General features: G+C 34.4%; 1 long non-coding RNA gene across 2 annotated transcripts in view; it reads right to left on the bottom strand.

Annotated features, from left to right (window-relative positions):
• Positions 1–14,845, bottom strand: part of LOC106729610 — a 458,398-nt gene that overhangs the window by 170,651 nt on the left and 272,902 nt on the right. The window lies entirely within an intron of this gene.

Here is a 14,845-nt window from a genome sequence, read left to right as displayed (position 1 = left end):
AACAAATATACTTAAAAACTATAGATTAATAATCAGCATTATTTAGAGAACAGTGACAGTTAAAGAAAGCAAACAAATGGCAACAAAATCAATAATGCCCCCCTTAAAAGGAAGGATTCAGTGTATGTCGTAGGTTCAGTGTGACTTAGCCGAATCTCTGAAGTACAGACCATGCAACCTACCAGATGGTGAATGGACAAAGAATGCTTCACTCCATAATCATAGAATTCCTATCCTGTGCAGGCTGAACCATAAGAGTTGGCAGAATAATTTCAAATAATTTGTAATAAGGTTTTAAAATTAAAATAGTAGGGTTTGGGTGGGGGGCTTGGGGTGGGAACGTGTATCATTTGAGGATGGAAAAAAAACCCCAGAAATTCCAACAACTAAAATCATGTCCTTTAAATATTCTGGTTAACTATGATTTATTGCATGTTCCATGTTTCTTTGAAATCACAAAATTTTCCTTAAAAGTACCAAAAGAGTAGTTAGAGTGTATGGGATTTGAGCCTCTCATCATACGTTTTAGACCTTTGACAAGTTGTGGTTTATCTGATAAATAACATGAAAAAGAGGAACACAGCTGGCAGTGCTCACATGTTCTGGTTATTCTTTCTTTCACAATGAACAAGCTTCTTAAGAAGCTCATGGTCTAGAGAGGGAGGAGAACTAAGTCCTATAAGAAGACAGGGACAAAGGAAAGAACATCCTGCTGTGTCCTGGAGAATACAACAAAGCTTTCTGCCTCTCAGTTCTGAGATGTGTATTTACGACTACTAGCTAATCCAATCAGTGTCATATTAATCTTACTGCTTCTTCAGATTGATAGAGTCATGATTTCATAAACTTTTACATGTGGAATTGCAAGTTCTTCTGGCAGTAAGATGGTCTAGAAAAAAGGATTAGTAATTCAAAGCATAATATTTTCCACCACTTCACTGGTTTGTGTTAGCAGTACATATGAAGATCTTGGTTTCTAACCTTATATTATACCTTTAATCAAAACATAGGTAGTACCAAAGTACAGCTTTCATCTTCTCTATTTACTATTATTCTTATGCTAAATGAGATTTGCATGCAACATTTGGAAAATCCTCATATCAATTGTACCAAGATGGTGATCAGAGTTTTATCTAACAAGATCAATTCTCCACTAAAGATCCTTAAATGCCTTCCTCACCATCACCTTCACAATACTTAGAAAGGCACACATCATTATCTATGAACACTTTCAACTTCATCTCTTGTGAGGAGTTCATCTTATGCTTTAAATGTTGAATTATTTCAAATTTGCATTACAAGCCAGCCCAGGTTCTCACCTCTCACCTGTACACTTGTTATTTTTTCTGCCTGATGCTCATACCACTTCACCTGACTAACGCACTGTTAGTTTTTACAGCTTAACATAGATGTCACCTCTTCCAAGAATCCCTCCTCAGGGACTCCCAATCCAGATTAGGTGCCTCTTAAAATTGTTTCCTATGAATCTTATTGTCTATCAAAAACTCTGCCACGTTCTATTTGCTCATATGTTTACACTTCTAGTGAAACAGAAGCTGCATATTAGAGGCAGCTCTGAATTTCAAATGCCAAATGTTATTTCTAGTCATAAGTAGTTGCTTAATGAACGTCTATTGAATAAAGTAAAAAACATGTAGATGAACACTGTTTCTACCTCCCTTTATGTGGGCATCTTTGGGTTGGTTCAGTAATGCTAAGTTATTTTTCCTCTGTCTTCATATTGAGTTTTTATTCATTTAATTCATGTGTTAGAGAAAATTGATTTTCTTGCCTGACTTCTTAACTCAGCAGTACAGTTTTGACAATGCTGGAGCCTGGTGTTTTGTCTATTTGCTTTTTCTGTGCTCTGTATGGATTTCATTGGTTTATTCTATACTGCTTACTATTATAACCTGAATTTCAATGAGAGTTTTAAAGTGTCACGAACTGTGTGTATGTGAGTGTCTGTGTGTGCTGCTTGCGACGGGAGAAAGCCCAAGGTTAGCAGGTTTAACATGTACTGTATTTTCTTTTACTGGGCTAGTTTGTGTGCATTAGTAGACATGCATCTTTTTTTACAACAATATCTGAAATTATTGTAGGATAATCCCATAATTCCGAGGAGTTTTATTTACACATTTGGCATCTTGAAATGAGAAAGCAAAGCCACCAAACAGCTGTTGAGTTATTCTGAACAATCTAAAACTGTCTTTAATAATAAAGTATTACTTTTTGTATAGCATTAAAAATTCTATCATAAAATGTCTTGATCTTTATAAAAATATTTAACAACTATTATCTCTACCTTACAATCATATGACTGAGTCAACGAGGCATTAAAATAAGTTTCCAGAGATCAAACTGATAGTGATCCAACACACTTCTGCATTTCAGCCCTAGTCTCTATTCAACTGAACAACAAAGTAGAATGAATAATTGGAATTTAATGAGTTAATACTTCCAATAATAGTTTCATAGACATTTACCTATCTTTTCAGAAGAAATCTTGCCTTTTAAAATGTCTTTATACTGATTCTGTTAGTTCTCACCCTGAGTGATTCAGGCTAGCCAGAGGGACAGTGACGTGACAGTGTTAAGACACCAGCAGGTATAATTAAGGGACATACATTTTTTAGGAAAAGGATAAAGATTTTAGAGAGATCATTGAATTAATAGGGAGAGGATATAACATATTACCAGGTGGAAGTACAAATTCCCAAGTCCTCCCAAACTTCCCCAAGGAATAAGAAAGCTATAGACAAATCCATCCACAAGAAGGGCACTTTCCACTGGATGTGAGGAAGCCCAACTTTGACACTGGCAAAGGATGTTTATATAGTTCTGCCCCCGAGTCCTATCCACCCTCAACGCATCTGTCCTGGGCACTGGCTAAGGGCTTGCTTGCTTATCAGTACACTCATAACTGGGACAAAACTAGCCAATATTACTGTTCCTGAACGACTAAATGAAGCAAAAGTCAGTTCTTGAGGTGGAGCATTCCCTACAGTGTTTCTTAATGGATGGGGGGGCACAGTGAGCATTTGGGACAGGATACTTAGCATCCCTGACAACTACCCAAGAAATCCTAGTGTTATCTTTTAGTCATTGTGCTAACAAAAAAAATACTTTCCTCACATTCACAAATGCCCTAGTTTAGACCTATGAAATGGGCTGCATGAGAATTCTTCCCATATCAAAAAGTTCTGGAAAATAAGAGAAAGAAAAACATTTTGCCTTTGTTTCTTCAAGTTTTGTTGGAAAAATGCTATAGTATTTCCTGTAATCATCCTTGTCCATTATTCCCTTCTGCAAAATTATTTAAAATAAAATTATCAAGATGGCTAAAGTACATTTATTATGTACTATATATGTTACACATGTACATACATCATTATTTCATAATAGTGAACAGTGACAGATAACAGGAAAATGGAAAGAGAAATAATTCATATAATTTAAAGTTAAAAAGAGCACATACCTACTACCATCCTCATCTCTCAGTAAATTCAGATACACCTGAGAGATGACTCTATTCTCTACACTCAGAATTTACTGTTTGAACGCTTAACAGGATGTAGCATTACACATCTGAACAACCACAACTGTTAAAAGTTCTTAGAAGTGTTTTCCTTATATGAGTCATTTTCTGCTTACCTATAGTTTACCAATAGTTTTAATTTTGACATCTGAGTGACATATTATACAAATAATACACTCTATATTTCCCAGTAAAATACTTTAAAATTTTAAGACAGCAAGCTTTTAACATGCTAAATATTCTCAGTCCCCCTATTATTCTACATATATCATAGTTTCCAAATATTTCTCTATTCTGATCCCTTTAGTCCAGACTCACTGCAGGCAGTTAATGTGTCTCTTAATATGGAGACTCTCCAAACGATCACAATAGGCACAAACTATGTGACTAACAGAATACTATGACGATATTACCTCCCATGTTCTGGGTAGTATCAGGGTTCCCACTGATGAAATTTGGAATGGCTTTTGTTGCTACTGGCAACCTCAAGTCACTGTTAACTAACACTGAGTTATTAGTTGATCTTAAACTGTACACTTCTGTTCACAGAAAAAATACCTCAAAGTCTTATTTGCAGTAAGTTTTTTTTACATAAGGATTTTTATATAAATGTAGTTTGGGTCTTACATAATTCTCTACCTATACTCAGGTGCTATTCTTGGGTTCATAATTCTGATTATGCATCCAATAATTTGGCTGTCTTAAACTTTGTCTTGCAAACATTAGATAAACATATTTTATGCTAGTTACCACTTCTACCTGCAAACTGTGATAATAATATGTGTTAAATTACACTGAATCTATATTAGAGGGTAATCTGGTCAAAACTAGCAAAAATGAGACACAAATTCTGAGAAGAGTAATATTTTATCATGGAATTTTTTGCTGAGATTTAGAGACCTCTGCTTTTTAATGTATATGAAAATACATACAGTAATGGAAAATGTCTGCCACATAATAAATTCAATCATATAAAAATGGTTCGATTCCACCACAAATTAGATACTTCCAAAAGCAGCAGCCATATTTATATCAACAGAATTAAACATAACATCCAATATTAAAACACTCCACCATCTATTGTGCAGTTACACACTGAGTTTTATATTTTTACTACCTTTACCTTTATCTTTACCATAAAGTCAATACCACTACATAGAGACATAAGCAGTTTTCATTTTCTCCTGATCCCAAAGGTTGGTGATAACTGTCAATAAAATGCAGGTGATAAAAGTTTAAGGAACAAGAAATGATTTTTGCAGAACAGTTTAAAATGTTAGCTTCAGCAGTTCTCAGACACTATATGCTAGTGAATAGAGCTTGGTCTTTACCTTATAACCAAAAAAATCTTTTGGCCACAATACCCTGAACTTAATTCCAGTAGCTTTTTGTTAGTTTAGAATTTCCTTGTTAAAAGAGCCTAAAGTAAGGCTTTGGATATAAAGTGTTTGTGGAACTGATCTAGTACAGAGGAGTGAGAGGACAGAACAGAGAACCAGGCAAAGCCAGTTCACAGGTCCTCTGTTGAGCTGGTTTTCATCATGAACAACTGTAGCTCAGTTCCACTGGGGAAGCTCTGAGTATCTGTGGAGAATGTATTCCAGAGTTGTCTTTTTGTTATTTGGGAAAGGAAAGTATTTTTTTGTTTTTCCTCTCCCTCTGACATGTCTTTAATTCCAAGCTAAAAAGTTCCAATTTACTTTACAAATAATAACATATTATTCATTGAGCATTACATATGACATGACTTCTCTAGATACTGTTTTTTAGTCCATATTTCAGATGACCAAAATAAGATTCAACAACATTAAATAAATTTTCCAAGTTTATCTAGTAGCAAGTGGCAAGGCCAGGACCTGAAGACAATTTTCCAGTCAAGAAAAAGATGGTGCAATAAAATTAGTACAACATAGGAGAGTTTAATGAAGAGATTATCTATAAAGATATAATGTAGGAAAACCACTAGGGAAAATGCAGTGCCCCAGTGATAGTATGGGGAGGGGGTGTGAGTAATTCTATCCTTGTATCTGAAGGAGTGTGGGAAAGAAACTGTTACCAGAAACTGGAAGGAGAGCACTGCATGGAGAAGACCACATTGATGGTAACTGTGGCTTCTGGCAATAGAACACAGCCAGTCCAAGACTGCAAGCACAGGCAGGGTGAATTCAACAATCCACAGTAAGCTAAAGAGCAAGAGGGATATGAATGTAGTCCCTGACATTTCAGCCTCTTGCTGCAGGCTGAAAACAAGGTGGAAATGAATAGAGAGTGGATCTGGAGAGAATACAAAACAAAGAAGACATTCAGTACAAGAAGACCATCAGGTTTCAAAGCCATATTTTTCAATCTCTATGTTATTAAATAGTTTTTAAAAGAGACATTATATTATACATCAATATTTGTTTGTAAAGTTTTATCTGCAAGCTAATGTTTGAAAAACACAGGATGGAGTTGATACTGGAATTGAGGAAACTGGGTTGATCTGTCATGATCAAATAGAGTATTGAGAACCTGCAACTTTTGTTGCAGTGTATATGGACTGATCATGATTACACCGGAGAGGCAAAATCTACAGGACTTGGTAATTAAATTGCATAAACAAATATAAGACAAGGGAGAGTGAAAAGGTCACTTTGTAAGAATGTGTGTCTTGCATAAAATGGCACTATAAAAGAAACAGATAAAATAGAAAGAGAAGCAGATTTAAGAAGGACATGATTATTTAATTTGGGAGCAGACTGTATTTGAAATTCTAATGGAATGTACTGGTGAAAACATCTAGCAAGTTGTTGGAAATGCAGCAGTATATCTCTGGGGGAGGTCAAAATTTAGACTACAGATGACAGAGTCATCTGCAAAGAAATGATATTTATAGTCATGAGTCAGGATAAGAAAAAAAGATATTATATATAGAGAGATGGTTTCCATAGCATATACAATTTAGATAAAAGGTTAAATTCACTTGAAAGGTATAACAAATTTATTGTTGTATCTAATAACCCAACTTCAAGACATATAAAGCAAAAAGTAACCAAATTAAATACATAAAATGAGAAACTAACCTTTAGAGAGAGATACTTTGATGTATTTTTAATCAGTCAAGTAATCTATAAATTTATAGATAATTAGAATGATAAAAATTAATTAATTTAATCTAATGGATATGTAGAAAAATACTGTACCCAAAGCTGTTCTATGAATTCTTTTCAAGAACACGTGGGAGAAAAAAATGAATATGCTTTCTGTATTCGTCAGGGTTCTACTGAGAAACAGAACCAGTAGTGTATGTGTATATCTATATATAAGGGGAGAGAGACAGAGAGAGAGACTGAGATTTATTATAGAAATTGGCTTACATAGTTGCCTTCTGCAAGCTGGAGAACCAGGATTACTGGTGATATAATTCAGTTCAAGTGCAAAGGCCTGAGAACCAGGGGGCTGCTGGCATAAGTCCCAGAGTCCAAAGGCCCTAGAACCAGTAGCATCAATGTCCAACGGCAGGAAAAGATGACTGTTCCAGATCAAGAAGAAAGAGGAAATTTGCCCTTCCTTCACTTTTTTATTCCATCTGGGCCCTCAAAGGATTGGATGATGCCTGCCTACACATGTAAGCGTGTAACTCTACTCAGTCTACTGAATTAAATGCTAATATCTTCCAGAAACCTTCATAGATACATCCAGAAATAATGTTTTACCAACTGTCTGGACATCCCCTAGTCCAATCAAGCTGACATATAAAGTTAACTACCATACTTTCTTAATATATTTTTAAAAAATCAATTCTTATCAGAGAAATTGGTAAGGAGTGAGATTTTAAAACTTTGTGAAGCTATAATGTGATAATATCCTTAAGAGGCTGGTATAGGGAAACACTTTTTAAAGATAATACAAGCACAAACTATAAAGAAAGAGTGATTAATTACCAAATTGGAATTGGAATTATGCAATATATCAAAAACATAGAAAAGAAAATGAAAAGACAACTCAATAACAAGAAGATATTGGTCATACTTACACTGACAAAAACTAATATACAAAATATATACTTTAAAACCCCAACCTATCAATTACAAAAAAAAAATCAGTAATACATAAGAAACATGTGTAAAAGACATGCATACAGAGACTGTGAAAAAAATATATATAGAAAGATATTTAAAATGATCATTAAACAGAGAATACAACTACTATGAAAACCACTCACATTCATCAGATAAACAAGTATGGATCTAAAGAAAGACTCACACTATTGGCAGTTACATAAATTGACACTACTTTGAAGGAAACCAATTTGTGACTAGCTAATAAATCTGAGCAGCAATTTCACTCATAGGTAGATAACCTAGAAAAATGCTTGCATATGTACCTAGGAGACATATACAAGAACATGCATATGGGTATTATTCATAAGAGCAAAAAAATTGGAAATTACCTAAATGTTCATCAATAATACAACAGGTAAATTGCATTACTGGCATAAATAAACACCTTAGTGCTATAAGAATGGATAAATTACAGCTACACCATCAACTTGGAATGTTCACAAAAGAAAAAATATTGAATTAACTAAAGCAAATGTCAGAATACATCAAGCATAATATAAAAAACGTAAAATTTAAAACCATGAACAAGTAAATAATACATTTTCAGAGAAAGCACATATATGTAGTAAACTAAACAGAAAGAAAAAAGTAAAGAAAAAAAATCACAGTAGTTACCACTTACAAGTAAGGGATGTGATGAGCAAGGGACACAATGAAAATATGGTAAATTGTATTTCCCAAAAATGGCTACATAGTAGTATGTCCAAGCCCACATATTTTTTCCAGAAATGTGCCATTTTCTCATCTTCATCAGTGATTTTCTCATCTCCATCAATGATGGAGTTCATTTACACTTTTCTGCACTTTGTGACTTCCTCGATATTTATAATATGGCAGAAGTGATGCTGTGTGACTTTCAAGACCCAGTCATAACTGGTAATACAACTTTTGCTTGATTCCTTCTTGCCGTTTTGAGATACTTATCACTGAGACACATTCACCATATTATGAAACAGCCTAAGACACAGATAGATGTTTAGGGCTAAAGTCCCAGATAGCAGCCATCACCAACCACCAGACACTGTATATGAATACACCTTCTCCTGACTGCAGCCTTTATGCTGCCCAGCTCTCAAGAATAAAGCAGAGATAAGCTGAGACCTGTCCTGCTGAGCCATGTCCAAATGGTAGATTCAGGAGTAAAAACAAATACTATCATTGCTTAGAGGCATTAAGTTATGGAGGTGCTTCCCACATAGAGAAGCGAAACGAACAGATTCTGCTACTGCTACTTAGAAATAGAATGTCAGTAAAACAAAATCCAGAACATGTGGCTTCAGAAGTGGGTGGTAGGTTGGAATGTCAGTGAAGACTGTGCTAATAGAAACCCAATGCAGGAGTTTGTAGGTGAGGGCTTAAAGGAATGTGAGAGTTATTGGAAACTGGAGGAAAGGGGGTCATTTATATAGCAGAGAAAAGTTTACCAAAACTCTTCCCTTAAATAATGTGCATAATGGGAGACGCATCTAATGAGCTGAATGATCTAGGTAAGGAAGAGTGTCGAAGACTCTCCCTCCAGCTAGTTGCATATGGAAAAAGGTGAGAGGAAGAAGATAAATTAAATGAATATTAAGGAGCCAAGACTTACGGGGCTTGAAAACAAAGCTGCTTCACATTTTTAGTCCCTCCAAGATTCTCAAATTGTAATCAGTATCCACCAAAGAAAAAGTGAATTAGAATGATCTAAAATAGAATGGCAGCTGAAACGGCTTTACTCTGAAAAGATCAGATTTTGTAAGCAACTGTTATGTTAGAACTAACCCCACTGAGGATCTAACCAGAATTTTTATTCACCATTCATTGAATTATGACACTGTGTGACTTTATAAACCCTGACTGATACACATCCTTACTAAAGAGTTTATTTTTAAAAGATTGGAAATACGTTATTCGGTCTGAACTTCACACATTTTTGTATTATTTGGCCTTTGGTGTCAAACCAAAATACTTATTGCCAAGACTGATGTCAAGGAGCTCACCCTCTATGTTTTCTTCCAAGAGTTTTAAGGTTTCAGGGCTTGTGTACAAATCTTTAATTCATTTTCAATTGATTTTTGTGTATAAGGTGAGATTGTGGTCTAATTTCACTCTTTTGCATGTGGCTTTCCAGTTTTTCCAACACCATTTATTAAAGAAAATTTCCTACTGTATATTCTTGGCTCATTTGTCCTAAATTGATTGACCATATATACATGGATTTATTTCTGGGCTCTCTATTTGGTCCCACTGATCTGAGCTTTGTTCTTTTCTCAAGATTACTTTGGCTTTGGCTCTTTAGGGTCTTCTGTGGTCCCACACAATTTAGGAATTTTTTTCCAATTTCCTTGAAAAATGCCATTGGAATTCTGACAAGGATAGCACTGACTGTCTGGATTGCTTTCGGTAGTATGGACATTTTTAAGAATATTAATTCTTCCAGCCCTGAGCACGGTGTATCTTTCTATTTATTTGTCTTCTTCAATTTCTTTCATCAATGTCTTATAGTTTCCAGTTTATAAATCTTTCATAAAAAAAGACCTCAAATAAATAAAATCAGAAATGAAACAGATGTTACAACTGATATCACAGAAATTCAAACGACCAGAGACTACTATGAACAATCATCCATTTGCCCTTAATTCTAAAAAGCACCAAAGAAAACTAAACAAAGGAGTCAGTTACCTGGACACTATTTTAAGGACTATCTAACTAGGAAAGATAAAATTTACTATAACTACAAGAGGAAATTAGAGTGACTAGCCAGGATAGGCAAATTACTAGCTGATAGGCTAACGTTAACAGGTTGTCAGATGAACTGAGCAAGAATGCAGTGGAGCAGTCAAGATGGTTTTGAAGTGCATTTTATTTAAAAGTTAAATGTGGGCTAAAATGAACACAGGCTGTTTGCAGTTATTTTGTGCTGGGTGTAGCTTGGCTTCAATGGAGTTGCAACATACTCTTACAGAGACTGAACCTTTGGCATGCAAAACAAATCTTTAGAGTTTTCAAAGGAAAATATGTGATCTTTGCAATTCAGGAATCATTAAATGTAATAGTTTTAAAATTCTGTGAACCTTTTTAAAATAAAGAAAAATTATCCTACCCCCAAATTTCTAAATTAGAATGTTCAGAGGGTAGGAATCAGCCACATACATTTTTGAAAAGTTTCACAGATGGCCCAGAGGACTACAAGTTTAGAAATAAAAGATTATTAAGAAAAATGTTGGTCATGTCAATTCTATGTTTATTAGAATATTTGCCTTGGGATTTTGTGTAAGTATCACAAATTGAAAAGAGTTATGAGAAAATATATATACTTAGGAATGTCAATTCAGGTAACACTGGTTCCTGTGACTATGAATATAAAAATATAATCCATCACCCTGGCTTCAGGAGCTCTTAGTGTAGAATTCACCAAAAAAGAGAGGTTTAACTCTGATTTGTCTCCTCAAAAGGCCTTATTCTTAGCTTTCCTTCACAGATTTTTCTATAGGAAGAATATTTTCTACATATTTAAATGTCCCCATTTTTCCTATTCTTTGAAGTTTGCTGCAATTAGTAACTAAAACTTTTATTTGATTTGACTGTACTTTTTTCCAAGTTTCTGGAGTGTGATCAACATGACCTCTGCATTTTATTAATATTTTATGGAAGGTCATTGAGTCTACTTCTCAGAGATGAAGTATAACTTCCTATAGTCTCCAAATTTTCTGACTCTAATAATGATGTTTCCAAGTGGTTTCCTAGTTTTCAGATTTGATTATATTTATGTATATAAAATATTTCAGGCACTAACGATGTTATCTTTAAGAACTACATTTAGATCACATAAATAAGACCCCCCAAAATGGTATTTTGTAAAGGCATTTTGTGAAAATGCCACCCCTGTTTTCATTATGATGCTCTCTTCCTCATCACCATTTTAAATCCTTAATGAAACATTTAACAAAACTTCTCATAGGAAAAACTTCCATCATGGAGAAATAGTTAAATAGATGCCAGTTCTTCCAAAGCCAATGCTTGTTGATGCTTGCTCCCTGGCTGGCAAAAGAACCTTTTGCACAAATGCTAAGAGGTTTCTTGGCTCCACTATGTACTATAATTCACCCTGTTATGGAGGAAAACAGCTGTTTTGTGATCATGGTCTGGACATTTTCCACATTGGCACACTGAGTTAAAATCCCAACTTGCCTCTCAGCACTGCAGTTCAGTCTCTAGGCTATTGGATAATGAATGAAGGAAAGACTCCTCGAACTTTCTCTTTTAATTCATTGCCTTTGATTGTCCTCTCTAAATTATAGTATGTTTCGGTATTTATCAATAGTCAAACTTGGAAAAATATATAGAAATACAATATCCCTTGATATTTCATGTTTCCAAATCAAGATATTCAAACATGATTTCATGTTTCCAAATCAAGATATTCAAAGATAACTATAAACATTATAAGTGAACCCCCTTGAGTGCAGTTCATGGCAACATATAACTTCACTGGTTCACGATGACACCTGTATTCTAAACCATATTCATAGCTCAGTGGCTGGTGTCAGCACTTGGTTTGTATGCAATCTGAAGTCAATAAATGGTCCCTCAATACTTGTTATTATATATTTGCAATGTACCCAAATACAGATTGCTGCAGGAAAAACATCATTGAGAATTCCCTTACCTCCACAAATGTAAAACCTCATAAAATAGAACTGTATTTTAAACATTCAATCTTAAGGGGTTTCAACATCAAGTACACAAGACATTTGAGAATTTGGTATAATTATTCTCCAGAATAACATAAGCACATATTCTAAAACAATTCACATAGAGTAGTCCATTTGAAATTCAGATAATACCCTCATATTCTCTTAATAATGGTAGGTACATTAAAAAGGAAAAGAACATAATGAGACACATTGGGATGAATAAAGAAATCACTTCCTTTCGGAGAGATGCATCAATATCCTTTGGATACAGTTATTATATTGTTGTGAGATTTCACTAATCTAACCATTACACCATGGAACAATTCACTAATAATTCACTAAGGATCATTAGACTTCATTTAAGGCAGTTAGTGGTTTAAAAGGGACAAAAACGTTAATTCCATCTCCAAATGGACTCACAGGGCATGAAGACTCTCAAATCTGTCATCCAGATGAGGAAGGCATGTATATGGATGTGCATTTCGATCACTGAGCATAAGTAATGGCCATTCCATTGAAAGGGCACAATTTACATTCTGTTCTAGTTTCTATAGTATTTAAAGTCTAAGTTTGTTTGTAGGAAGATAATGTTACCAAGTCTTTACCAATAAACATGATGCACTTAAGATTTCTATCTAAAAGTTTTAAGACCATTAAATACTTCCCCATACTTTCAGATATGGATGAAGAAGCACACTACATTATTTCTTGCAAATTATGAATCATCGTTTTTCCACAGGAAATTGAAATACAAGTCATAATACTGAGTATTAGTAATGGAAAAGTGGCAAAAGGACCTTCATCAAGTTTCCAGGAAATAACAGTCATACAGAAAAGTTAACCTGGAACCAGAGTGGGTCCCATAGGTGCTATACAGTTGTAGGACTCAGGTATTTCCTTGTGTAAGTGCACAACAGCCAATTCTAGGCACACATTCTAAATCCCATTTCCAGCATTTGGAAAAGAGGATTATCAATAAAGAGATAGGCATAACTCTGGAATAAACATTCCACTGATTCTTGAAGAAGGTACAGTGTGAGACACAGTTCACTAGTTATTAATTTTAATAATTTTTCAGAAAATTTACCTTGTTGATACTTATTTTGTGATGGAACACTTTTCCTTTCTTTAAGAGTCTGCTGCATGTAAATGTAATAAATATTAAAAGGACAATTATTCCAAGAGAAGTATTTATAAAATACTCCACATTCATTAATAAAACGCTTTACAACAAAATAAATATTTTGTGTCATGGCAATGTCAGCAGGAATAGGTCCACTAATTATCTTATATAAGGTGGAATTTTTTTTTTCTGCTTCTGTTTGTTTAATATGCTTTGTTCTCTGAAATTCTCCATCTTCCTTAGAAAGGTCTTTGCACCCTGTACCTGAAAATGCGTCATTTTAAAAGAAGATCTGAAAATGTGTTCATGCCTGACTTAAAATATCTACTGAAAAGTTAAAAAAAAAAGTACTTGTAGCTCTTCAGCTCTCAACATGAGCCAATGTTTGAGAAAAGAAATCTGTTTGCTTTATACAATACTATTCACAACCAAATTATCCCAAAGTGCTTTACAAAGTAATTAGTTGGAGACTAGCATGAGAGTATGTAGGCAAACACAGGAGCCATTAAGACACTCAGCAATAGCTCACACACTGCTTTGGACATTAGAACCTGTTTTATTGAGAGTAGAGATGTTAGTTCAATTATAGAGTAATTTAATAGAATAATTGGAATTCCTCTGGGTCTGCTAAGTTTAACAGATCATCAAAAATGATAAGCTAACTCCATACTTTTTAGTTTCTAAAAATATCCAAATATGAATTAAAAACATATATTTTCCCTCAGGTAATTTATTTACAAGAAACTATTGCTATGATGTTGAATTAAACAGAACAACACTTATGTGGTTCTTTCTAAATAATACTCTACAAATTTGGTAAAGCCAGATTATTTTACAAATTCTTTTCTTTACCTTCACCACATGACAAACATTTTACTTGTTTTCCCCTGAACTTTGTCATGTAAGGATTCAACCAGAAATCCTTTTCTTTCTTCTCAACATATTTAATCCCCACCCTTCCTTTAAGTCACAGTTTAGATCTAACCTCTTTCATGAAAAATTCCCCAACTAAAACACCCACTTCCCTGATTTTATATCACATGTTTCCTGTATTTCACACTTGGACTTAGTTCAGGTTATTTTTGATTATCATTTGTATTTCAAGAATAAGACCCATGAAGATAGCAAGAATGTCTATAATTTCACTTATCCCCAGTACTTTTAGTATGGATCACATATATGATTTCTAAAGTTCATACTGATAGCACTCTGAAGGATATATTGACAAGAGCTTCTGTAAGAAAGCACTGCACCATGATGGAACACTTCACAAACAGCCAAGCTTCTGGCTTCTACTCTTTCACCAACCTGTGGTTCCCTCCTCACCCACCCATGTTCCAAATTCCTTTGATCAAGGAGCCCTCTTCAGACACCATTTCACCCATGAACAACCGCATGAGAGGCA

Source organism: Camelus ferus, chromosome 6 (genome assembly GCF_009834535.1).
Source record: "Camelus ferus isolate YT-003-E chromosome 6, BCGSAC_Cfer_1.0, whole genome shotgun sequence".
In the NCBI taxonomy this organism is placed as follows: Eukaryota; Metazoa; Chordata; class Mammalia; order Artiodactyla; family Camelidae; genus Camelus; species Camelus ferus.
This window is presented reverse-complemented; position numbering and strand designations above follow the sequence as displayed.